At 46.4% G+C, this 27,944-nt stretch overlaps 1 long non-coding RNA gene across 1 annotated transcript in view; it reads right to left on the minus strand.

Annotated features, from left to right (window-relative positions):
* The window catches only part of LOC140212881 (uncharacterized), a 74,491-nt gene that overhangs the window by 45,481 nt on the left and 1,066 nt on the right, over positions 1–27,944 (minus strand). Inside the window, exon 2 of the long non-coding RNA XR_011889857.1 lies at positions 8,826–8,854. This is a non-coding gene — a long non-coding RNA (uncharacterized lncRNA). The remainder of the gene's footprint in view (positions 1–8,825; positions 8,855–27,944) is intronic.

Genomic DNA, 27,944 nt, shown 5'->3' on the forward strand with positions numbered 1-27,944 from the left:
CGGATGTCTGGAAGCAGCTCAGAGTCTGCACGTTGATAGTCAGACATGCGCACCACGTCGACGACACCAAGAACTGGCAGTCTAGCTCCAAGTCGGAGGATGTCAAGGGAATAGGAGAACATGACAAGCAGCCAGCGTCGCTATGCTTATGGCCGGATCTGTAAACAACAGTGATGTCGTATTCCTGGAGGCGGAGGCTACAACGAGCGAGACGAGCTGACGGGTCTCGTAGATTGGCAAGCCAGCAGAGCGAGTGGTGATCGCTTATCGCTCGAAATGGCCGGCCGTATAAGTAGGGTCGAAACTTGCTGATGGCCCACACGACTGCTAAGCATTCTTTTTCGGTCGTTGAAATAATTAGCTTCAGCTTTTGTCAGACTACGACTCGCGTACGCAATTACACGTTCTGCGCCATCTTACCATTGAACCAGAATGGCTTCGAATTCTACGTTGCTGGCGTCGGTGTGTATTTCAGTTGCCGCAGTGTCATCAAAATGCACCAGCACTCGAGCGGATTGAAGGCGTTTGCGCAGACGGTGAAGGTCTGCTCTTGGTCTTCCGTCCACGCGAAGGGCACATCTTGTCGCGTCAGTCTCTTGAGCGGTTCCGCAATCCTTGAGAAGCCTTCAACGAAACGACGGTAGTAAGCGCAGAAGCCCAGGAACCACTGAACAGCCTTTGTGTCCTTAGGACATGGAATCTCGGCAGCGGCAGCGAGTTTTTCTGGGTCTGGTCGTACTCCTTGGGAGCTGACCACGTGGCCTAGAAACTTGAGTTCCTGGAAGCACATATTTCAGGTTTGGTGGTGAGGTTGGCCTTGCGTATTGCGGGCAGGACACTTCTTAGCCGGGCGAGATGTTCATCGAACGTGCTGGAAAACACAACAACGTCGTCTAGGTACACTAGACACGTTTGCCACTTTAGTCCAACGAGTACAGTGTCCATTATTCGTTGGAACGTAGCAGGAGCGGAACAGAGACCGAAAAGCAGCACTTTAAATTCCTACAGCCCATCGGGAGTCATGAAGGCGGATTTTCACGGTCACGCTCGTCCACTTCGATTCGCCAGTAGCCTGACTTTAGGTCTAACTAAGTAAAAATTAAATTATGGGGTTTTACGTGCCAAAACCACTTTCTGATTATGAGGCAGGCCGTAGTGGAGGACTCCGGAAATTTCGACCACCTGGGGTTCTTTAACGTGCACCTAAATCTAAGTGAGTGAGTGAGTGAAATAACTTTATTTCGGTCCAGAGAAGACGCAGGGAAGACCCCGCGCCACCCGGCTAGTCCCACGTAGGGACCGCCAAGCCGAGCTTGACGGCCCGATCGTGGGCACTCTGGACGGCCAGGGTTTGGTCGTTGAGTTCGGGGCTGCCCAAGAGCGCAGCCCACCTATCCTCGCTGAAGGAGGAGCCGATGGCTTCACACTCCCACAACACATGGTCCAATGTTGCCCTCAGTCCACAGGCAGGGCAGTCCGCACTGGGATATCTTTCAGGGTATATAGCATGAAGAACCGCGAGGTTAGGGTACGAACGGGCTTGTAGAAGTCGAAGGGTAACCGCCCGCGCCCTGCATAAGGCGGGGTGCGGAAGGGGGAATACCAGTCTTGACAGTATTTTTGCCGTATGCGCGCTAATGTCCTCGCGAAGCCTAAGTGGCCGGCACAGGGATCGTGCCGGCCACTAAGTACACGGGTGTTTTCGCATTTCGCCCCCATCGAAATGCGGCCGCCGTGGCCGGGATTCGATCCCGCGACCTCGTGCTCAGCAGTCTAACTAAGTAAAGAACTTAGCATGACGCAGACAGTCCAAAGCGTCATCGATCCGTTACATGGGATAAACGTCGCGTTTAGTGACTCGGTTAAGCCGTCTGTAGTCAACGCAGAAGCGGAGTGTGTTGTCTTTCTTTTTTACTAGTACGACAGGCGATGCCCACGGACTTGTCGACGGCTGGATGACGTCCTCATTCAGCATTTCTTGAACTTGACGCTTAATCGCGTCCCCCTCCATAGGTGACATGCGATATGGATGCTGACGAACAGGCCGCGCTGACTCTTCTGTAATGATCCGGTGTTGCGTAACGGAAGTGCGCTGGACTTTGGACTGCGTGGAAAAACAGCCGGAGAATTCTGTCAGTAGGCCCAGCAGCTGATGCTTCTGTACATCTACTAAGTCAGCATTAATGTGGACGCGGGTATTCAGGCTGGCGTGAGTTGTTGCATCCGGTGAAGTCACTTGTAACGTGCCGATGTCGAAGAAGTCAGCAATGTCGCTCAGGAATGCCACAGCTGTACCTTGGGGGACGTGCTGATCCTCATGGCTGAAGTTTGTGAACAAAACTCGCGAGCACTTATGCTGTATTCAAACAAGGCCCCGGGCGATGCAGATGTGTCTTTCGAGCACCAGCGGGATATTTGCCTCGGCAATACCCTCATAGCCGTCGAATGCGTCGCAGGTGACGAGGGTCACTACGCTGCTCCTTGGCGGCACCGTGATGTTCTCGTCAACAATCCTCAAGGCGTTGACATACGTGTCCTCAGTGCTGCTCCCTACTAAGGCCTGCACCGTCGAAAACGTTACCTGCTTTTGCTTGCATATGTTCACCCAATAAAAGGTTAGTTTTGTCATTAAGTTTTACAACTGTATTATTCACCGTCAGTACTACGTGACAATATGCTGGTACGAAGTGGCCGTACGGAAATTCTTTGGGATATGGAGCCAATTCACTCGACTTAAGGAAAGATCACGCGAGGGAAATAGCGTCGGAAAGCCGGCGGGAATTGTGGTTTTGAATACAGTGTAAAACAAAAACAAGCCTATTTTAAACACTGCTATGTTTTCATAGACTCCACAATTAGTAAAGGTTATATCTTTGACATTATGTGCGCAGCCTTATGCCAGCAAAATATATTTTTATAGGCATTGCACTTTCCTAACTTGCTAGAAGAAGTACACATTTAGGTATATTTACCAGATGACTTGCCGTTCAGTATGTCCTCATTAGCCATTATGAATACGTAGCTCGCGCGCCCTGTTGATACGTTGTGTATGTCATTCTAAGTATTTCGTGTGTTTCACTAAAGTTATTACAAAATCTGTATGGATTACCTATATGTTCCATGATTCCTTAAGAATCGTAAGGAAAGCATATGACAGTATTAGAATGCGCACGGAACGTTTCAACAGAGGTCAAATAAATAAATATTATGTTCATGTGAAGACTCACCTGAAGACGGGATGTGCACTTCGTAGTTCTTTAAAGTGAATACAAATTCCCTGAAAAATGCGCAGTTGTGTTGCGGAAGTAAGGATTGAGATAACATCTTTTCTAGCATGTGAAGATCATAGTGATTAATGACGTGGCGACTGTAAACAATTACACTTCTGAACCCATACAGAACCAAATAATAGCGCCTTATTGTAAAGATAAATAGAAACAATGAAACCAGTGCGGGCCTATATAGCATCTACCGACTAATGCAGTCATGGTATCTCGAACAAGAAATTTTCTTTTACTATTTATGACCACGAAAGAAGTCAGTAAGCATTGAAACACGCAGCTACCTGAAAAAATATTACAGGTGTTGAGAAGAAGAAACTCGCTAGAAAGTTCCGTCACCATCGCTTGTCTCGAAGCCAGAAGATCAGCAAGCTGGAACACGCCGTCACCATCGCGTGCCCCACGGCCATTTCGCCCATCCAGCTGGGCCACCGTTGTTGCAGCAATGTGTCTGGCAGTCGCGCGACAACTCCAATAAACCACGTCACCTTTGGTGTAGGTGCAGGGTACGCGTTCAGACTTGAAGCTTCAAAGCAGGATTCTCCCATCCATTCCCGTCAGGGCGGAAAACCAGTTTAATTTCATTAATTAGTCGTTTATTTATTGTCATTTATTTAACACAAGTAATTTCCCCTATGTTGTCCTTCGTATCAGTGTCTGCTGGCTTTTTATGATATGACTAAAAAAAAATCGGGCCCCACGGTTAACCCCCTTCTCATTTATTCCAACCGTGCCATGAGGTTCCTGTCTAGGTAAGCCAAAAAAAAAAAATCGATCAGCAAGGGAGCGATACGAGACGCTATACATATCCTGTTCTTTTTGAAGGAAAAAATTCCCATTCTATTTGGCCAAGGTTGGGGAAAGCTAAAGTTGAAACGATTTTATAAGTTCTTAAACAGACACACCACATTTGTAGTTTTGGCGCTGTTGTGTTCCAATATAAATGTGGGCTGTCTGTTTCAGATTAACAGATAAAGAACTTACTTTTCTTAGGTCGCACATGCGCGGTTGTTCATCTTAAGGAAGTGGTCATGGTTCCTTTGAATATTGAATGCGTACTCACGCAGGCGACGCTTTATCCCATTCGCCGGTTCCACCCGACGTCGACAGCGTTTTGCCCCTGACGTCCGCTCTGTTACGTTTGCACATCACCCACTTGACCTCAGAGCACCAAAAAGACCCAGAGATAGCCACTGTTCTGAACCTTCAGAGGAATCCTGTCGAATTACCGCTGCCTCGTGCGCTTCGCCGTCGAGGACTACATTTCGCAGTTCGAGATGGAATTCGCTACCACCGAAATTACCACTGCGATGGCCGCAAGTAGCTTCTAATGGCCCCGCGCCAACTTCGTAGGAATACCTGCGCTTCATTTCACGTCGACTTGCAGTATGACTATGGCGGCGTGTCCGATACCTACACGCACCTTCAAATTCGACATTACCTGCGGGGCATCTACAATTATCCTCTATCCGTTTCGCGATTGATTTATATGGTCTTCTATGTGCGGTTGATGGCAACCGTTGGGTCAAAGTCGTGGTCTATCACCTGAGGCGACATGCGGAACCCGCTGCCATCCCAGTTGATAGAGCGCACGACGTCGCTTTCTTCATCCTCCATCACCTCTTTCTGCACCACGGTGGTCCTCGTGAACTCTTGAGGGACCGAGTGCGCGTGTCTATCTTGAAGTAGGGAAGTCTTTGTATTCCAGTGAAGTTTGTATTGCCTCTCGCGCTTTCGGTGCTACACGATAAGAATCATGCCAAATGGGTTTGGCATCGGCTTCACTGATAATATGCTGCTTCGTGAGCGGCGTCTGGTTAACTCGTGACGCAGATAAGAAGCAGTTATGAAACTGGCTGAAGAGCTCAAGAAGGCCATTGCGTTCGACGGGCGATAAAGTGAGGCTCACATCAACCACAGTGGCAGACATATGCACGGTGGACGGTATAGCTGGTGGTGGCGGTGACTGTCGAAGACAGGACGTAGACAGTGGCCGTAGTGGCTTCGTCGGAGTGGACGACAGTGTGAGCAGCAGTGAAGTGGCTTGAGGTGGATGACAAACAGCTTCCACATAGCTGAATCGTCGCAGCAGCGCATGCCATTCGGGCGAATAAAAGGACTATTGAGCTTACTCCCAGACGACATCCGTGACAGAGGCCACCTCTGGTGCCGTAGGAGCGATCCCCAGCTACCGGATCTCCTCGCAAACAATCTCTCAAACGACTTCATGCTCAGATCTGCCGCAGCTCTCAGGTAGGAATGAAGCACTCACCGGTGAGTTATTGCGATCGCATTGGCGGTAGCTCTGCTGCTGCCGTGTCCGTTCTATAGCGGTAGCCTCCTTGATAAACTCGCCCATGGTCGTCGATGGATTCCTCACAAGTCATCAAACAATTCCTCCGTCACTCTCTGAAAAGATAGCGCAACTTTTTCGACCATCTCAGAGTCTGCTCTACGGAAAAGCTGGGCCATATCTTCTGCAAGCATGACAATGCTCTCATTTGTTTTTTGAATACGGGAACCGATATAGCGCTGTGAATTGCGTCTTCTCAAACTACTAGTGAATGTGTCAAGCAGCCGGCCGCGGAAGGCATCCCATGTGGTGAAACTCCACTCCAGGTTCACAAACCACGTCCGCGAACTATATTGAATATGAAAATAGACATTAGCCAGCTATTGCTGGGAACCCCAGTCATAACTGGCAACACGCTCGAGCTGGTCCATGCAATCATGGACATCTTCAAAAGTATCGCCATGCAAACTTTCGGTGATCTAAGGTTTTGCAGCGTCACCTGAGATGGCCATGCCGGAAATAGGTAGATGCCTTCCTGCAGAGTTCTGCGAGCGTTTGAACTCGGGTGACCAACCTAGCAGGCCGCGACTATACCGGTGAAAAGGAGTTTCGACGAACGATGGTGATTCCGCGTTCAATATATGGCTCCACGAAGGGATGCCAAGCATGAGGCAATCTTACCCAGCACCTCCACCAGTGTCACAGCCTAGTAGGAGACGGGAAAGCTGTTGCACAGGGTGTATAACAGCACTCTATGAGAGCAATCGACGCGATGTCGTTGTCGTCTCTGTTTCTCTACCCGCGCACTACTTCAGCGTCGTTTTCATGGCCTGACACATAAGCGCGGCAGCAATATAGGATCTGGCAAAATAAGAAAACACACTTCTTTTAGGCGGAACCCCTAAAAAAGCCTTTTATTGCTGCCATTTGAGGTCTGCCTCAGTGTCCGCAGCTGTTAATGGGGGGTACTGTATTTGGGCAGTGTTTGCCACAATGTCGATTGGGGTCGCAGCACACGCTGTTCACCAGATGCAACGGGCAGAGCTTCCACGCATCAAAGACAGACATTGTGCGCACCCGTACTTCACGCGCACATGCACGTGCGCATGAGTACAGCATACATTCTCATTCTCCTAGGCGCTCCACCTAGCGCAAGTGTGTTATTGAACCTAGTGAATTTCGCAGAGTAACATGCGTCAGGAAATTCCTAAAGTACGGCCCACAGATAACCTATGATAGTTTAGGATTATATTTCGAACATACCAGATAGCATAATTCTGATGCGCGGAAGCTCAAAGAAAAACAACTTTACAGCTTCCGTTTGAGGTCGTTCTGAGCCACTGCGGCCGCTAGATGCTGGTATGGTACTTGGCTGAAAACTGAAAGAGCCCACGAAAGATCTAGACCAACTAGAGGCTAACAGTTTTGCTGTAAAATAAAGAGATGAATAATATTTTTTTGCGATGGCACCGATTTTTGGAAAGAAGCATTAAAAGCAATGACATGTATCACAACTATAGCAGAGAATGGTATAAAAAGATATCAGTAAATGTGAGATATTGGCTGACCCAGCAGCCCTATCCACTGCAGGTTCACGGCAAGACGCTTGAATCGTCCAGTACTTACCCATTCGTCGAGGTTTCATTAAAAGTGTATGCATCCTATGGAATAATTCCCCCAGATTGTTTGTCGCTATCTAACCCTCTTCTGCACACAGTTTTCTTTCTCTTACCGCGAAAGTTACTTTGTTAATATATTGATTTGGATGTTATGGGCACTAAGTTTTCATGTACCACCAAGGCACACTTTTTCCTGCTTTGCATAAATACTCGTCATAAAATCAAGATCGTCTTATTTTCTTTGTTGAGCTTAAGGAGTCCCATTCATGCACCTACCAGTAGCAGTTCACGTTGCAATCAGCCGCCATGTAGCAGCAGCCTCTAAAAGGATAGCTGAAAAACTGCCTGCCTGTGTTTTTGTGTGGTACAATATTTCCTGCGGCGCACCGTGTATTTAATATATTTAAGTTGCAATATTACGAGGTAAGCGTTTACTAAAACTTATTGTAGATCAAGAGCACGAGTTACCACCCTTCGTCGCCTAAAAGTTTTACTATAAGGAGGGTGGTGACATATTATCGTATAGGGAGTCAGCAACAGTAGTAGCGCCGTTTCTTGACAGCGCACGACTTTAAATGACAGCACCATTATCTTAACGGCATCCCATTATGAGCGACGACAAGAAAGGGCAGGCTTCTAAAGTATGTCTAGTTGCTTTTAAGGCCAACTCGATTGAAGATATCAATCATATTTGGCGCCATTAGTGTAGCGATTGTGTGCACTGTGTCCTTTGGAAACGTCATCCTATGGACAGACAGCATGCTATGTGAGTTACAGGTTTAAAAAACAGCAGGAGGAAGTTTTAAAGGACGAGAAATTTTTTGCGCAATGCAATCATATTGCTACGGAATAGTATTTCCAACGACGAACAGGCGTGCAGTAAGAACACGATGACGACGATTGGAGGCTGGCGCGGGCTGTTGCCTCTTGGCCAAGCGCGGCGTGTTACGTTGTAAATATACTTGTATATAGCTTTTCATCTGCATCTTCTTACGTAACAATATTGACATTTGTGCAGGTAAGCCACTGTACATTAAATGACTGTTCTTGAAACACATTAAGAGAAAACAAAGAATGTACCTAAATAAGGCCATATTTTTGAGTGATCTATTTTCATAAGTTAATTTTCATTTTCTATATAGTGACACCCGGTTATTGATAGATATTGCATCATGGGCCTTTTGCACTGTCGATTGAAATATTATAGCGATAAATGTTGCGGAGAGTGCGTAGAGTTATGCATTAGTCAATTATTCTGCACTCACTAGGAGCGTAATGTGTCCATTCTTGTAGTATGCACACGGGAAGTTTAAATAATTTTTATGCATGCGAAGTGACCATTTTATCTAAGGTAGACGTGAGAAAAAGAACCATTGCAGTTATTAAAAAGAAGAAAGCCGAGTGATAAAATTATTTACAGAAGGCGCAGTAGGTCCCACTTCCAAAAATTTTCTTAAACCTTGTCAGCTGCACTCCCTAGATGCGATAAAGTCTGTTTGCGTTTTCTCTGTTCATGGTTTTATCAGAAATGGAACCATGTAAAACGTCGTTTTCTAACGAATATAAATTGTTCCGTTTTCCCACGTCATTAACATGAAATGCCAAGTCAACTAATAATATTATTATACTTACCGTTCTGTCCAGGTTACCGAGCCTCCATTCTGAAATTAAATTTGTATTTTGGAATCATGAAGATGAAGCGTTGAGACCTAAGATATTTATTCTCTTTCTGTACAATAAAATTATAATAGTTGAGGAGTACAGTACTGGTAAAATCGGCGAAGAATTATATATAAATAGGTAAAACAAGTATTGTTTGAACAACAGAATTTCCTAATCGAAAGAACTTAAGCTATTTCAGAAAACCGCCCAAAAAGTATGAATAGATTATCCACCATTTTTTTTCTTCCTGAGCACAACGAAATGTAGTGGCTACATGAAAGCCTGTCGGTCGAAAAAAGCACAACTGATTTATACGTTGCATGGCCTATGACAGTCGCACCCAAATGCACGTAATGCCATTACGAAATGGGTGTCCGGCCTTCCTCGAAACCTTTAAACAACTGATTTCGTGTGTTCGGTGTATAATAGTAAGGCCAATAAAACAAAACTGAGAACATACAAAGCAGCGGACGCGCGTAGAGTGCTCCGTTCATCAAGGCCGGAAGTTTGCTACTACAACGCCACATTGTTGTCAAAGATAAAAAGGATGCGAATATTGCCATGATAAAGTATTTTGCTTTAAGTGAGAGAACAAATTCAATTGCAGGCTGCCTAAAATTGATGCATTCAGAAAAATGTGCCCGAAAGTATTCATCAGAAGTAAGCTGCCCCATTCGTCCTAGTACAATAATTTTCCCTTCGGTCAGGGAATGAAATCGCGGCCGCGGTGTCGCATTTCAGTGACAGCGAAATGCGAAATTGCCCTTGTCCAGTGCAATGGAGGCACGTTACGGGGCCCCTCACGAGGACGCATATTATATTTTAGTCATACGCTGGAAGTTGCTACGTGCCCTATAGGGAGCGTTATGCCGCAACAAATTTTGAACTTGTTTCATTAATAGCCGAGGTAGGAATATTTCAGTGCCGAGAACCAGTGATCTAGGGAGGCGAGTGGAACTGCAAAAAGAAACACTCTAACCACATGCCCCGTCTACTCTCCGCAAGCGAAATTCCTTCCCTGCGTTCGCCCATACCCGACCTCGTCACAGGCCCCGCCTTCATTTTTTTCCCTAGCTTTTTAATTCGTGGCGCACTTCCGCTAACGGTGTCGCGCGCGAACTGTTGCGTTTGTCTCGCATCGCACAGCGCAAAATTTTGCGTTCTGTGGACGATTACACCTGACTAGCAGTATAAGTCAGTGCTACACGAATACTGAAGTCGACACAAGCGGATCACGGAGCTTGATCGGGCGCTGGAACACGGTAGAAAATGGCACAGTATCGTTGTCTGCGCACGCCACTGCACGATGTGGCCACAGGCGAAAAAAAAAACAAGAACGGAAGTACATCTATTTTGCTGCGGCGCGTAGTAAAACAAAGACACCCGGACATTCGTGTTTCTATGATTTCTTGCTTGTCTAAACTTTAATTCCGCCATTGAAGCAACAGAATACACACATAACAGATGTTGCCTTCAATAATTCTCGAAATCACGTGCCACTACGAGCGACGTCACAGCACTGCCATGCACGTAGGCGCACTTGTGCGATATGCGTCGACTCTCCGGCTGGTAGCGCTGCGTCCGCGAGTAGAAGCACAAAGGTCTTTCGGTTTCAAATTTAAGCTCTTCCACCGGGGCGTAGCGATGCAATACTTAGCAAGCGCGATCGTTAGCGCACATTGCATGGTGGCGCTTGTGAGCTCAAAAGGGCCAGACCTGATGAGTGGCCATTTAAAGATCCCCTGGTTGTCAAAATTTATCCGGGGTCCCTCAATACGGCGTGCCTCGTAATCAAATCGTGATTTTCACACGTACAATCGCATCATTCCATTCGATTTTATCTTCCTTGAGACTTCCATAAGTGTTTGTATCTCTTACACGTTAGTAAAAAAAATTTTGCGTTCATGAATTTCGCAAATTGAATTATCGAGTTCTATTGAAGATCATTCGCCATACCATTCGTCTCAAAATTTCGAACATTACCTAGTGTACAATCGAATGAATTAGACGCAACAAAATACAAGAAAAAGGCTGAATGTGGTTGATGAATGAATGATTGTGAAAACATGGTAATATGGGCGAATAGTGAAATTTGAGTTACATAAATTGTTATAGTGCATTTCGGGCGCATTCGCCACTTATATCGAGCACTTATATTTAGAGAACATAATGTTTTCTGCTTGGGATTAGCAATGCATGACACATTGCAAAAAAAAAAACAATCAGCATCGATTTCTTTTTGCAGAAGAATGGGCTATAACACGAGGGCAAGACATCTATTCAAAGGAGCAGTAGGACCTTTAGAAAAATTATTGGGTTTTACGTGCCAAAACCACTTTCTGGTTATGAGGCACGGGGTAGTGGAGTACTCCGCAATTTTAGACCACCTGGGGTTCTTTAACGTGCACCTAAATCTAAGTACACGGGTGTTTTCGCATTTCACCCCCATCGCGATGCGGCCGCCGTGGCCGGGATTCGATCCCGCGACCTTGTGCTCAGCAGCCTAACACCATAGCCACTGAGCAACCACGGCGGGTAGTAGCACCTTTGAATAATTAAACAAAGCAGCTTGTTGTCACATGAGAACATATCACAAAAACCATGTTCGCTGAGAGTAAAGCAGTTCATGATACGCCTTAACTTATAACATCACAGCAAATACCATGTACCGTTACTCTACAGGGAACTCATGCCAAGGAAATGGGCTAATAATTAGGCAAGGGTGGCGACGTGGGCTTGTTGGCGCATTTTGATGAAAGGAGGTTGAGCACAGCGAAACACAAGCACAAGAGAACGCACATTCGACGCCCAGGCGCTAAACCTTGCGCTCAACCACCTTTATTTTATAATTAGAGGCCTTATAATTTTCCCACTATTTAACAATTGGCATACTTCACCATTCCAATCTAGAGGGACTTTGCTGCATTTAAGCGACTTGTGAGTGAGCGAATTTTCGAGCGCCGACCTACACTTATCAATTGATGCGCACAAAGTGACAGCTTTAGTTGACACTGGCGCAGACTTTTCGAATATGAGTGACCAGTTGGCACACCGGCTTAAGAAAATCAAAACGCAATGGACGAGCCCTGATATTGAAAATGCTGTGGGCACCTATAGCCGACGGCAGGGCTCCAGATAGGAAATAGACATTTTGGAGTTAATTTTATAATTTTACAAGGGTGCTGCAGATCAGTCATCCTTGGTATGGACTTCTTGCGGGAGTGCGGTGCCATGATTACCATACGGGATGGCGAGATAACTTTATAAACTAGTACGGGAACGAAATACGGTGATGAACGCGAATGTACATTGTTACGTATTGCAGACGAAGACGTCTGCATACCGCCACTACCATGCAGTCTTGCCTCCTACAGTTACAGAGCACAGTCTAACGATGACAGATTAGCCGAACAATTAACTGTGTTTCTGTTCCAACAAGGTGTTGTCATTGCTCCGGGTATCCTCAGCCTAATCGGTGGTCATACAGAGGTACTGCTTACAAATTTTATTAAAAAATTGTGGCACGCAGTGAAAGTACCGCGGTGGCATACTTTACGAAGTTGACGTTGTTCAACACTACTTTGCTCTATAATAGGAAAAAAATGATACGATGCCATGTGCACCCGTCGTCGACATTGAGCCATGTTTAGCACCGCAGCAGAAACAGATTCTCGAAGAACTGCTTGACCATTTTAGGGATACTTCTATACAACCTCTCGACGGTGTCAAACGCCACTGACGAAACACGGCGTCATTACGCAGGAAACAGCAATACCCATCCGACAGATCCCATACAGCGTGGCTCAGAAAGGGCGTGAAGCAATACAGCAGCAGGTCAAGTAAATGCTCGAAGACGATGTCATCCAGTCGTCAAAAAGCGCTTGGGCATCGCCCATGGTACTTGTAAAGAAGAAGGATCATAGCCTGCGGTTTTGTATCGATTATAGCAACCTCAATTAGGTTGCGAAGAAAGATGTGTATTCCCTACCGCGCATCGACAATTCCCTCGACAACCTACGGCATGCTTGTTACTTCGAAACGATTGGCTTATAAAGTGGAGACTGGCAATTAGAGGCCGATGAGCCGAGACTGCGAAAGGAATGCGTTTGTGACGCCTGATGGACTCTATGAATCTGACGTTCTACTCGTTGGTTTTTGATCCGCCCCAACCATGCTCCAAATGTTGAAGGACAAAGTTCTCTCAGACCTTTAGTGGAGATTTGCTTAGAGTACCTAGGCAATCTAATTGCTTATTCTGCCACATTTGATGCTCATCTCAGATGGCTAAGGTTAGTTCTTCAAGCCATACAGTCTGTCGGGCTCACTTTTAAACCCGACAAGTGACACTTTGGCTATGAAGAACTTTGGTCAAGGTTATAAGTCACAAAGGTGTCAAACCTGATGCTAACAAAATCAAAGCCGTGGCAATGCTTTTAAGGCCCATGGACAAGAAAGCAGTCAGACGCTTCCTGGGCATTTGCGCATTTCACCGTCGATTAATTGGGGCTTTTGCACGAATCGCCTCACAGCTCATTTGCCTAACAAGAGAAGACGGCACCTTCGTGTAGAGATAGAACCAGGAAGCAACATTTTACGAGTTCCGGGATCATCTACAATCTCCGCCTGTTCTTGCCCACTTTGATGCTGATGCGCCGACGATAATCCACACCGATGCCAGAAACGTGGGTCAAGGCGCCGTCCTTCTTCAGCGGCAAGACGGCGCTTAGGGAGTTATTGCTTACGCGAGTAGAGCACTATCATGTGACTGCTCGAACTACTCCTCCAGAGAAAAGTCCAAAAACAAGAAAGGGGCTGACAGATGGAATAGCACACTGTGGTATAAAGTTTGTAAACAGGGATGAAGTGTCTCAGACAGGCTGGCCAACGTTTCGATAGGAGGACCTATCTTCGTCAAAGGCGGCCTCGTCATCCTCGGCGTGTTAGTTTTAAAGGGTTAGTGCAGTGACGTCACGTGCGGGTGTTGTCGCTGGCGGCTGGTTTTAAAGAGAGAGATTACAAGAGGAAACAAGCGCTGTCGTCCGACGTCTGTGAGCTTCATTCTCAAGACGAGGGGACAAGAGAGTGAGAGTGGGCACGCGGGAGAAAAGAAAAGAAATTGAAGCAGAAAAAAGGAAAAAAAATAAAAAATAAAAAAGGGGGGGTGGGGAAAACCAGGGCGGCACCAAGACGGACAAAAAAGGGGGGAGTGAAAGAAAAAGAAAGAGAAAAGGGAAATCTTTAAGAAATACGGGGGCTTGGGAGCGTGTTGGGGATGCGAAAGGTTAGGAGGTATTCAGGGGGAGTCGTTGGCGGCATGTTTTTGAGGCATTAAAACTGCCGGTCAAGCGGTCCGCGCGCGAGTAACACAAAAGACAAAAAAAAAAAGGAGAAAGGGGAAAACCCAGACAAAAAAAAATCTTCGATAAAACAAACGCTGTCTAAACACAGTGCACAACACTCTACTGAAGTCTACCTGTCTCTCCTTGAATTAGTTCTCACACATAACTACTTCGAATTTGAAGAGAGTTACTACCTACAGATACATGGTACAAGCATGGGTACGCCTTTTGCACCAACCTACGCGAACATATTTATGGGAATTCTAGAAACAGATTTCCTATCGCGCTGCACTACCAAGCCCCACACATACCTACGATACATAGACGACATACTCATAATCTGGGGACATGGTCAAGACAGTCTAGATAAATATGTAGCCTTTCTAAATTCTGTTCACCCAACAATAAAATTCTCATCAGAATCCTCAACTGAGCGCATAAACTTTCTGGACACAACAATATACATTGACAATGGTGAACTAAAGACAACGCTGTATAGGAAACCTTTCGACAAACAACAGTACCTAGAATATACCAGCCACCATCCCAGACATTGCAAACAAGGCATCTTTAAAGGCCAAGCCACACGACTACGTCGCATTTGCGTTGAAAACCAAGACTACATAGATAGACTCGATCACCTTAAAGAAATGCTATCAAACAGGAACCACCCAAACAGTGGCCTTCAAACAGCTTACATCGCTGCAACCAAACTTGATCGAGCCGAGGTCCTCAAGCCCCGCCCGAGGATCACAAGAACAACGTCTCTTCTTACTACTAAATTCTCAAACGCACTCCCAAACGTGAATAACATCCTAAGTAAATACTACCCGATTCTCACCAGCAACCAGAAACTTAAGAAGATTTTTCCCGACCCTCCCAGAGTGGCCTACAGACGCAACACTAATTTTAAAGATGTTCTTGTGCACGCCAAACTACAGAAAAAGAAGAAGTTGGGAACCAATCCCTGTGGCCGCCCCAGGTGCTCTACATGCAAACACATTCAATCTACTACTACAGTAAAAAGTACAGCGTCGAATTACACACACAAGGTAAGTTCGGCTTTCACCTGCACATCAAGCAACGTAGTCTACTGTCTAGAATGCGCCGCTTGTAGCAAACAATACATAGGTGAGACTGGACAACAAATTAATACAAGACTCAATGGTCACCGCGCGGACACAAAACACAATTTACCCAATGCAGTAGCCAGCCACTTTAATGAACATGGACATATGTTTGACAAAGCAAGGCTCTATATACTACAAACAAATTTCCGTTCCCCTCGCGAAAGGAAGTATACGGAATCATACCTCATACACAAGTTTAATTGCCTACACCCGACAGGAATTAATTTGACACGCGGCAACTTAGAATCTTTAAAAGCTGTAACTTAAATCTGAAACTCTCATATCATCAACCAGTACACAAAACACATTAGGCCACCAACCAACTTTAATTCTTAACCTCACCTACTCTTCCATTTCGGAAAAAAAATTTTTTTTTTCCTGCCTACTACTTAATTTAATGTACTCTTTCAGGTTTTTACGTCTATACCAACTGTACGATCCCCTTCTTCCATGTACACTTGCCCCCTTCTGCGCGCGTCACCCTCCTGTTTGTTATACCGGTTTCGGCCCCCCTCCCCCTCTCCCTTCCCTCCCCCCCTTTCTTTTAATCTTTTTTTTTTTCTTGATATCCCCTCGACAACACATTCCGAAGTCAATATGCCTTTTTGGGCGCCTCAACCCAGAGTATCGCCATCTCTGGATGCCGCCGTAACGACACCTACGTTAAGCGCGTGGGGCAGTGCCCCTTGAAAGACCATGCCGCTGCCTTTCAGTCACCCCAGAAATTGCACCGCAGACTCCTCGTCGCCACCTTAACTATTTCAAAATTACTCGACGTATTACTACTATGCTACTCAAGTCACTTTCAACTCATGTTTTTTCCTTTTTTTTTGTCTGGGTTTTCTCCTTTCTCCTTTTTTTTTTGTCTTTTGTGTTACTCGCGCGCGGACCGCTTGACCGGCCGTTTTAATGCCTCGAAAACATGCCGCCAACGACTCCCCCTGAATACCTCCTAACCTTTCGCATCCCCAACACGCTCCCAAGCCCCCGTATTCCTTAAAGTTTTCCCTTTTCTCTTTCTTTTTCTTTCACTCCCCCTTTTTTGTCTGTCTTGGTGCCGCCCTGGTTTTCCCCACCCCCCCTTTTTTTTTATTTTTTCCCCTTTTTTTCTGCTTCTATTTCTTTTCTTTTCTCCCGCGTGCCCACTCTCACGCTCTTGTCCCCTCGTCTTGAGAATGAAGCTCACAGACGTCGGACGACAGCGCTTGTTTCCTCTTGTAATCTCTCTCTTTAAAACCAGCCGCCAGCGACAACACCCGCACGTGACGTCACTGCACTAACCCTTTAAAACTAACACGCCGAGGATGACGAGGCCGCCTTTGACGAAGATAGGTCCTCCTATCGAAACGTTGGCCAGCCTGTCTGAGGCACTTCATCCCTGTTTACAAACTTTATACCACAGTCCTCCAGAGAGAAGGAATGTTTGGCTCTCGTAAGAGAAGCTGCCATGCCCCGCCCGTACCATTATGACTGCCCTTCTCAATTCATAAGTGATCACCATTATCTCTGTTGGTTGATGAAGATAAAATATCCATCTGCAGGTTTTGAACGCCGGAGCCTGCGGATTCAAGAGTACATGACAGTGGTCTACGATGTTGGAAGGTAGCACTTAGATGCTGACTGCCTTTCCAGATCGCCGTTCGAGTCAAGAGGCGTAGATGATGACAAATCCGCAGGTTCTTCTTTGGAGTTGTTAATGCGGCACCATCTCTCAACAGTAAGCGGACTAGGAGCTCGCTCCAGTAATTTATTTCACAGAAGGCGGCACCACGAACATTCCTGCAGTGTTCTCAAGGAGCATGTCAACCTTCTGCACACGCAAGTGTTCTTTTTAGGTAGAACATATCTGTAATAAGGCAGTAATATATACTACTCGTCCCTAGAACTCTAGCTCCGCGACGAGATATTCCTAGCCTTTCACGTTGAAGTCACCTCAGGCAACCTAGGCTTCACAAGAACATTAGCGCGCATCAAGACGTATTACTGGCCACAACTCGTACCACAGGTGAAGCTGTACGTTTCAATGTAACTGGACTGCCAGCGACTAAAAGTGCCACCTCCAAGACCTGCCGGATAATTGCATGTCATTCGAGCGCTGCAAACGCCGTTCGGACAAATTGAGATGGATGTTTTGGGTCCATTCCCTATATATACTATTGGAAATAAGGGCACCCTAGCTCCGACAGATTACCTCACGCGATATGCGGAACCAAGGCACTTTCGAGCAGCACAGCAGCTGAGGGCACACAATTCATTGAAAACGTCGTCCTGAGGCACGGTGCTCCAGCGGTCATCGTAACCGGCGGGGGAACCGCGTTCATGGCTCGGCTTCTGCGAAGTGTACTCACTCTCAGTGGCACGGCGCGAGCAGTGGGCTTACGGAACGCCTGAACAAGACTCTCACAGACAGGCTGTGTGTGTATGTATGTATGTATGTATGTATGTATGTATGTATGTATGTATGTATGTATGTATGTATGTATGTATGTATGTATGTATGTATGTATGTATGTATGTATGTATGTATGTATGTATGTATGTCTGTATGTCGACAAGAACTGGAACAAAATATTGCCCATGTTGGGGTCGCTTATAATACGGCTCGGAAAGAGACGGAGCGAATGAGTTCATTCAGTCTCCTCCATGATAGAGAAATGATTGGAATGCTGGATGTTATGATGCCTCATGATTCCAGCGATTCCGATACTGGCGCCATAGATTTTTACCGTGCGCGCCGAGAAGCAAGACAGTTTGCATTACTGAGGTCTTGATGAGGGCTAGTTGGTTCATATTTAGAACTGATGTTGAACAGAGCGAAAGAACAGCGACACCAGGAAACAAATACCCCAGAAAATCGCTGTCCGTGCTTGCCTTTGGTATTTGTCTACAACGCTTGTATGTGGTATTTGTTTTCTCGTGCTGTTGTTTTATTCGCTCTGTTCAAGCTCAGTTCAAAGCAAGAGAGCTCGCGCGTATTTTACTAACAGTCCAGAAGGACCGTGATCCCCTACCTTACAATCAAGATCATCGATGCGCCGTCTACCAGCCCAGCAAAAGAGCTCGGGTTTGGACTCCGCTACACGATCGAGGCTTCTCGGAGAAACTTCTACGCCCAAAATTTGGACAACTAGGTTCAACGAAGCCCTAGCGACGTCAACTACGAAGTCGTCCCTCAAAGCCGAGCTTTACTCCAGGCGCCGGAGGACCTACCTGAGGCTGTGCACGTAGTGCCCATGAAACACTATTTTTCTGAATGACACCAATACTTTCTTGTTCGGTAGACACCGGGTGCTACCCGAAGAGTATCGGCACGATGCTGTTTCTGGGGGGGGGGGGGGGGGGGAGGAATGCCGCCTCCCTATCTGTGCCTGTACATTGCAGATGAAGGCGATGACTGCGAGAGTACGAGCGAGGTTTGAGAGAAGAACCCTGAACTTAGCCGTTGTTGCAATTGTCTCCATGAAATATGCCTCTCCGCTCTTGTTTATGGCGAGCCCGGACAATATTCTACGAGCTCAATCAATATTGCGAAAGTACGGGTAAAGCTCAATAAAAACATGTTTTTTGTGCTTTCTTAAGGACAATTGTGCTTTTGTGACACCTACAAAGTCCGCGAATACTACTTCCTTGTCTAGTTTTAATTTCGTTATTTGTGTGACCATGGACTCAAATACATAGGCTTCTAGAGTAAGCATACTTGTATGAGGGTTCGCTACGTCCGATAAGGAAAAAATAAAGTATCAACATCCGCGTAAGATACGCCAGCATGCGACTTTCATGCACCGGTGTAGAATTCAGGGCAAGAACACTTCAATTGGAGTTCATTAAAATGCATTCGCATGTCGAGCTCTGGCGCCTGCTTTGTAACTTACAAAACTATATCACATTCTATCAGCTGCCACTCCGAAGGTGTTAGCACCTTAGCTGGAGGCATTACGGGATGTTCAAATTGTGGCACACCCACTTGAATGCCAAGCTCCCTCACACTGTGAGAAAGGCTGTCTTATTGAGGGTATTATGGAAAAGTTTTACACATGTCAAATCGTTAACAGTTTTAGAATACGAATGTTTAAGATTAGAGTACACTGGAAGTAAATAGGTGAAGCTGATGTTTGCTACCAGCAGATCGAGTGACCACTGATTCGATTTTACGTATAAGCTTCCAATGGGGTTTGTTCTGAAAGTGTCTGTGTCCAGGTGGATACCTAGGTGGTGAACGGGATCTAGCATCTTTAGCGCATTCGGGGCAGCAGAGCGATATACTACAGCGCCATAATCCAGTAGCTTTGAAATGAGGCTCTTGTGAAGGTTCATTAAACGCTTCCTGTTCCAGCACCATGTTGTGTGAGGTATAATTTTTGTTAAGGTATTTGTTTTTAAGCATTTGGCTTTGATATATTTATGTGTGGATTGAACGTAAGCTTAGAGTCAAATATGATGCCCTAAAAGCTTGTGTTCTTGTTGTCCACACAGTTCTGCACTAGGATTGGGAACTGGGCGTCTCTTTCTTGTAAAAAGAACATAAGATAGTTTGGGGGGGGGGGTAAACTTTCAACCCATTTTTGTTTTCCCACTTAGAACCATTTTTCAAGCCCTGCTGTACTTATTTCTCCCATAATGCACTGCTACAGGAAATAAAGCTCGCAGCGTGTCCATGTTAGCGATCAAGAGTGTGTAGCTGAGCACGCCACCCTGCGGTACTCCAGTTTCTTGTACAACTGTACCTGACAATATATTGCCGATGTTGACGTGGAAGTTAAGACTATACAAATAGTTGCCCATTAAATTGAGCGTATTGCAACGGATGCCAATTCCTCAAGAGCCTCAAATGCCTCAAGATTCCGTAAACTCAGGTTTTGTCGCACGCCTTCACCATATCGAGCAATATCGATAAGAAAAACAATTTACGTAGAAATGTGTCACGGATATTTCCTTGAATGTGCACAGGATGATCAGCTGTGGATTATCCTTTTCTGAAGCCACATTGATAGGTGTCAAGGATCTTGTTCAGTTCAAGGAAATGTATGAGCCGCCGAATAATTCTTTCAAATTACTTTGAAAGGCAACTTGTGAGAGCTATGGGGCGGTAAGTTACTGCTGAGGATGGATCTTTACCCTGCTTCCAAATAGGGACCACAATCTGCTCTTTCAATACGGATAGAAGGTATCCGGCAGACCCAATAGTGTTAAAAAGTGCGAGTAGTGCAACTTGTGTGTTAGTGTTTAAGTTTTTGGTCATGTCGTACATGACCCTGTCTGGTTCCTGTGCAGAGCTGTTGCATGCAAGCAAGGCAGCCCTCAACTCGGTAATATTGAAAGTACACTTATATGGCTCCTTTTGTTGAAATCTGTAGACAAATTTCTTGCATTATTCTGTTTGTGTGTGTTTCAGTAAACATTGTGAGTAGTGGATTGAGCTTGAGAAACGTTCAAAGTGCTCTGCAAAAGAGCACGCCAGCTCTTGTAAGGTATTCCCTTGGTCGTTCACCAAAGGCAACGGATGGATTTCTTGTCCTTTAGCTTTTTTAAGGCATTCCACCCTTTAGGCTCCTTTTCCTGTGAACTTATGCCCGATAAACATCCATCCCAAGTTTGTCTCTTTGCAAGACGACGTGCCCGCCTTCCCAGCGATTTATAGTGTTAACTGCTATAATATTTTGCCATTCAGTCATATACGCAGTGGGCCTTATGCTTTATTCTGCCTCTGTCGCGCTTCTCTGCAGTCTTTGTTCGAGCTGGGAACACGCCTTTTGTGTCAAGCACCATTCGTTTGTGCGATAAATTTTTCGGCTGCTTCAATAATAAAAGTGGTCGAATATGCGACGGCATCGTCTCTACTAAAATTGTTTATAAAACCTTGTCGTAAATAAGTTTGTACTTAAATGCTTCCACTCAGCCAATGGTAACTTTCAGCGACGAATATGGGGAAGGTTGTCATGCTGCTTTATTAAGTGTACTGTTATAGAGAAGTAGTCACAAAAAGATTGTTGATGACATTCCATTCCAGGTTGGGCAGAAGAGAGGCACAGGCAATTCTTAGACCTATCGATAAATGAATTGTGTTGGAGGTTGTAATAGATGCACTTCTTGTTCATAAACAGGCACGCACCAGAAGTCACAAGAAAAATTTCAATGATTGGACCTCTCGTACCACAACGCGGGTCTCCGCCCTAAGTGTTGTCAGGTTAAAATCACCCACGAGTACGTACATAGGGCACCGGTGGTTGACCTATGAGACTATAGAAATATGTTTTTTTGAGTTGATAGATGCGTGGCACATACACAGATCAGAAGGAACAGCCCGCACTGACACTGCTTCAAGCGGTGTTCGAAGGGTCAAGTGCTAGCTAGCAAAACTCTTGTCGACAACTGTGGCTACGCCGCAGGATGAGATGCTAGCCTTATCGTGGTTTCTCGAAAAAATTGTATATTGTGCACGAAAGTTTCTTTGTGCAGATCTTAAGTACGTTCGCTCGACACACAGCACTTCTGGAATTAGTTTATGAAGAAATTCTTTGAAATCATCTACATTGCATAGAAAACACCTGATATTCCACTGTAAATACCGTGTGTACATTTTTTTTCAGAAAGGGATCGCCCTGTGTGTCTAATGTATGAAATCTCACTTAACCTATAAGCCCTTTTCCGGCCCTGGGATGCGATGTTCCTTTATTATTACTTTTTTGTAGCGGTCGCGGGACTCCCGCAGCTGCATAGGCACTTGCTGCGCCGTCTGCCTCGGAAGAGTTGTCCATCGCCTCATCAAGGCAGCTGGACACCCGCTATTTCTTGCGGTTTGTCCGTCCTGGAGCATTCGCCTCGGTAGACGAAGCCCTTTCATCTACCAAAACGGAAGTCAATGGCCTTGTGTTCCGGAAGGGCTCAGCAGCGCTGGCTGCAGCCGCCTAGAGGGCGAATGACATCACCGCCGCTTCACTGGGTCTGGACCGGAAAGCCGACGGGGTCCGTTGCGGCACTGCTTCCTGACGTGCCACATCGACAAAGCTATCTTCGGCACGTATGTCACCCACCTTCAAGCCTTTTTACATGAAATATTGATACAAGGCAGAAACCATCTTTAAACAACGCGCGCAGTTTCATGCGCCTTCCAAAAGGACTACGGCATATTGGTTATAAAGACGAAGGCATAATGGCACGTGCATTCACCGCACGCACTCGCATCGTAGGCGACTGTTGTCGGGGGATACAAGAAGAAAAAGGGGTGAAGCGACCCTCGAGAGGTAAAGAGAAGAGGGCATTCCTATCTCCTGTTCGGAACGCGGCATTCACCTTTTTATTTACTGCTTGAAAACAAGTTTGCCCACAATAAATAGTTGTGTCTGAACTCCTTCAACTATTCGTTACAATTCTGTTTGACGTGCTGGTTAATTATTTCGAGCCCTATTCGAGTATAAGAAAGCAGCACGGAGCCACGCCATTTCAGACCCAACGAGCTCACGCCTGTCCACCTGCGCATGAGCCGTCGATTACGTAGTGAGTCACCTGACTTTCCTCTTTCGCCGGAGCCAACTAGAGTAGCAGCAGTAGATAACACCGAAATTACATCCCAGACCGCTTCAACCCGCATCGTCGTTGATCAGTCGCGGACGCCCGAGCCTTTCCGTAGCGACACCGTCGAAGACGCCGGGGAAGGGTTAGCAGGCTTTGAGCGCGTCGCGGACTACAATGGATGGCACGAAAACCGAAAGCTCCGCAACGTCTACTTCGCGTTGCAAGACTCTGCACGAACGTGGTTTGAAAACCATGAAGCTGCCCTCCGGTCGCGGGATAACTTCTGACGGGAGCTGTTGGCCACGTATACGAGTGCAGACCGCACGGAAGGAGCTGAAGCCGCTTTGCAAGCAAGAAGCCAACGAAACAACGAAAGCATGGCAATGTATCTCAAAGATACGTCCTGCTTATTCCGCCACGCCAATCCGAGCATAAGCGAGGGCAAGGAACTTCGGCATCTGATGCACGGTGTGAAGAAGGAGCTTTTTGCCGGTTTAGCTCTGAACCCTGCACGCACCGTCGCCGAATTCCACTCCAAGTTGACAACTAGGGAAAGGATACTTCAACAGTGAGCGAGCCTCTACAACCGTGATATGAACGTCGCATCTGTGGATGCCGTGTCGGCAATGTTCGGGAACAGCGTCGAGGTGTTACGAGAACTCGTAAGATCTGGGTTTCGAGAAGAGCTTCAGAGGCAACAGCCGAACAATGGCCTTACAGTAGTCTCTTGATTAGCAGAAGTGGTTGGCGAAGAAGTGAGACAAGCAGTCCGCGAACAGCACCCGCAAGCACAGCCACAAGCGTCGTCGCCGGTACGGCGCACGGTAACGTACGCCGCTGTACTCCCCAGAGGATCCCCAGGACGTACTTTCGTCACGGACATACCCATATATCCGAACCTCTGTTCTTGCCGCCTCCACCTGAGTCGAGATTCCGGAAGGTTGACATATGGCGCACTACTGATAGAATCCCACTGTGCTACCACTGCGGCGAAGCTCGTTATCTCTACAGAATGTGCGAATACTACAGAGCGGGACTTCGGGGGTTTTTCTGTAAACGCTACTTGGCCAAGGAACGGTGAACGTCCTTTTGAAATCTGAGAGTATTTGTCAACGCGCCAAAGCCCGAAGACTTCACAGCAACACCAACCTCGGTCAACAATGCCGCAGACATATCAAAAATCCAGAGAACATCCATTGCCAAACACCGTATCATTGTCGACGAAGCTGCGAGGCCTATTTTCCAGCATCCCTACCGAGTGCCACCGAAGGAGAGTGAGATCATCAGCAAACAAGTCGAAGAAATTCTTGGAGACCGTGATTTAACGATAGACCATCCCGGGGACTTCGAGTGGGGTGCTGGTGAAGAAAAAGGATCACACCTTGCGCTTCTGAATTGATTATAGAAAGCTTAACGTCGTCACAAAGCGGGATGTTTATCCACTTTCGAGGATTGATAACACCCTTGATAGACCACGGGATGCGGAATTATTTCCCTCTCTCGACCTCACAATCGGATACTGGCAAATAGAAGTGGACGAAAGAGATCGTGAGAAGACAGTATTAGTCACACCAGACGGGCTATACGAATTCAAGGTACTTTCGTTCGGCATCTGTTCCTCACCTGCCACCTTTCATTCGATGATGGACACTGTGCTCTCCGGGTCAAAGTGGCCGTCCTGTCTTGTTTATATTGGTGATGTCATGATTTGTTTCTACCACCTTTGATCAGCATGTGGAACGACTGCGGACTGTGCTCAAAGCTGTTAGTTCAGCAGGGCTGACGTTGAAGCCACAAAAATGCCACTTCGGCTTCGGTGAGCTCCTTTTCTACGGCCATGTGATTAGTGTTGAAGGCATCTGTCCTGAACCTGAGAAGACCGCAGCACTAGAAAATGTTCCTACAACAAACGATAAAAAGCCTGCTAGGCGCTTCTTACAATTTTGTACCTATCACAGACGTTTCGTCCAAAATGCTTCCAAAATTGCCGAGCTGTTAACGCGACTGCCTAAAGAAGATATACCTTTCATCTGGCTAAGTGAACAGGAAAATGCATTCAATGAGCTACGACGGCGACTTCAAAATCACCCGGTTCTTGCGCACTTTGATGATGAAATGGAAACAGACATCCACACATACGCCAGCAATTTAGGACTTGGTGCTGTCCTCGTTCATTGGCAAAACGGAGAGGAAAGAGTAATTGCATACGCTAGCTGCACTCTTTCGAGCGCTGAAACTAACTATTCAGCAACGGAGGAAGAATGACTCGCAGTCATATGGGCCATTGGAAAATTGCGACCATACTTATACCGTAGACCGTTCCGAGCAATCAGCGACCATCACTCATTGTGCTTGCTTGCAAACCTGAAGGATCCTTCTGGGCGACTTGCTAGATGGAGTCTGAGGCTGTAGGAATACGACATAATGGTTATGTACAATTCTGGTCGCAAGCACAGTGACTATGATTGCTTAACATGTACACTGGTCGAATATGCTCCTGTGGAAGGTGGACACGACTTTTGGTTTCTTGGAGCAGTGACCACATCTGAGATGGCCAAACACCAATAGTCTGACGCCGAGCTGCTCCTACTTATCGGGCACCTGGAGGAACACTCTGTCCATGTTGCGTGAGTTTTCAGTTGGGGAATGTCATCGTATGTGATGAGAAATGTCGTGTTGTAGAAAAGAAATTTTCAGCGCAGCACACAGAAATTTGTAGTCGTCGTTCCTTCAGCCTTGAGATTCGAAATCTTGGATGCCTGTCACGATTACCCATCGGCAGGATACCTCGGAGTGAAGTAGAAGGTTTGCCGGAATTGATGCCAAGTGCTGTTGGCCAAAGCTATTGAGTTCAGCATGATGTACGAATATGTCAGGATTGCCAAAGACTCAAAGCGCCTCCATTAAAACCCGCAGGCCTCCTTCAACCAATACAACACCAATAAGCCCCATTCGAACAAGTAGGCATGGACTTGCTCGGGCCATCTGCGACATCGTCATCATGGAAAGAATGAATTGTAGAAGTGACGGAATACATAACCGGATATGCCGAGACATCTTTAATCAGTGCAACGGCCATTGATGTGGCTGAATACTTTGTCACCAACGTAGTATTACGACACCATGCCCCTGCAATTGTTATCACGGACAGAGCAACTGCGTTCACGGCCGATTTGACACAATCCATTATGAAACAGACTCATACCAGCCACAGAAAAAGAACTGCCTATCACCCTCAAACAAATGGGCTAAGCGAGCCATTGAACAGGACGCTGACCAATATGTTGTCAATTTGCGCAAACTTAAAGCAACCGACACGGAACAAAATACTACCCACTGCAACACACGCTTACAATACCGCATTGCAAGGGACCACTCACGTAACGCCATTCAAGCTTCTTTTTGTCCGAACAGTTACCACACCCTTGGATGCAATGCTGCCTGTCAGCGACAGCGTAGAACAGAACCTTGACATCAGCGACTTTACACAGATGGTCGAAGAAGTACGTCAGGTGGCGCGACATCACATTCAGTAAAGGCAGCGTATCGACGTGGACCGATACAACTTGCGGCCAAGTCGAGTATCCACCAGGCGACAGAGTATGTGTGTGGACTCCCGTGCGGTCGCCTGTCCTGTCCGAAAAGCTATTGCGCCGTTATTTCGGCCCTTACCATGTACTTCGCCGCATGAGTCCCTTGAACAACGAAGTAACACCTGAAGGACAAGTGAGCTCATCACAATGCCGATGTCGCACAGAAACTGTGCATGTGGTGACAATGAAGCCATATTATGACAGGCAGTGAATATTCTATGAAGCACATCTATTCTGTACCATATACCACTTTATTATGGACAACATCTTGTCAACAAGTTCATCGCTTTACTCGTCGGCTTCATGCGTTCTTGGAGGGCGGATAATGATACAAGGCAGAAACTATCTTTAAGGAACGCGCCCAGGTTCATGCGCTTTCCAAGAGGACAATGGTGTATTGCTGAAAAAGACGAAGACCTAATGGCACGTGCACTCGCCACACGCACTCGAATTTTAGGTGACTGTTGTCGGGGAGTACAAGGAGAAGCAAAGGTGAAGCGACGCTCTAGAAAGAAAGAGATGAGCGCATTCCTATCTTCTGTTCGGAACGCGGCAGTCATCTTTTTATTTACTCCCCGTGCACATGTTAGCTCAAAATAAATAGTTGTGTCTGAACTCCTTGAACTGTTCGTTACAATATTCTCGTTCAATTTGATGTTTACAATTTGTTTTTCTTTTTTTCCACGATGGGTAGGACCACGAGAATACGGCATTCTCCCCATAATAATTCACACAGCGCAGATAGTCAGTTTTCAGAGGTGTGTTCGTGAGCACTGCATTTTGCACCAATTTGGTGGCCTCGCAGTTCTGTGATCTATGGCCGAATTTCTGGCAGTTAAAACATCGCAAATTGTTTGACCCGGAGCTCGACACACCCGACCTGGATTGTCTCGGGCAGCATACTTGAGCGGAATGTGACAATAAGATGCTTTGTCTGTACTTTTTCCCCTCACGTTTAATCGTATTTCGTTTCCTATGGTGACATTTTGCTCCTTCCAGTCTTCGAAAAGTTCGCCCTCAGTCAACTGCATCAGATCGTCATCGGAAATGACGCCGCCGATAATGCTTATAATTCGGCGTGGGGTCGCGGTAACTGGAACATTCCGAAAAGAGACAAGGTTCTGCAGCTTTTCATACTGTCTTTGCCCTGCAGTACCAAGAGAAGTTAGCCACTAGCTAGCGTGGTAGCTTTGTAACCTGGGCACATATAATCAGTTACACATTCTGCAGCAACGAAAGATACGATGACTCTCACTGCCTTTTCTGGTTTTTGAGAGTGTACTACTTGATACCTGGGAAAATTTTCTCAATGGTGAAGTCTCGGAAAAGAACTATTAATAAAGAATCTTCAGTATTAAACTGCAAAGCTAGCCACCCCCCCCCCCCCAGAGCCCAGCAAGAGGACGCCGTAGAAAGTGTCACACAGGTCCTGCAAGTGTCAGCTGTACGTCACTTCTGTAAAAAAAAAAAAGCTGGTATACCCAAGGTTCGGCTACCCGCAGAAGGTTAACCCTC

The sequence above is a fragment of the Dermacentor andersoni genome, chromosome 8 (assembly GCF_023375885.2).
Source record: "Dermacentor andersoni chromosome 8, qqDerAnde1_hic_scaffold, whole genome shotgun sequence".
NCBI classification, from domain to species: Eukaryota; Metazoa; Arthropoda; class Arachnida; order Ixodida; family Ixodidae; genus Dermacentor; species Dermacentor andersoni.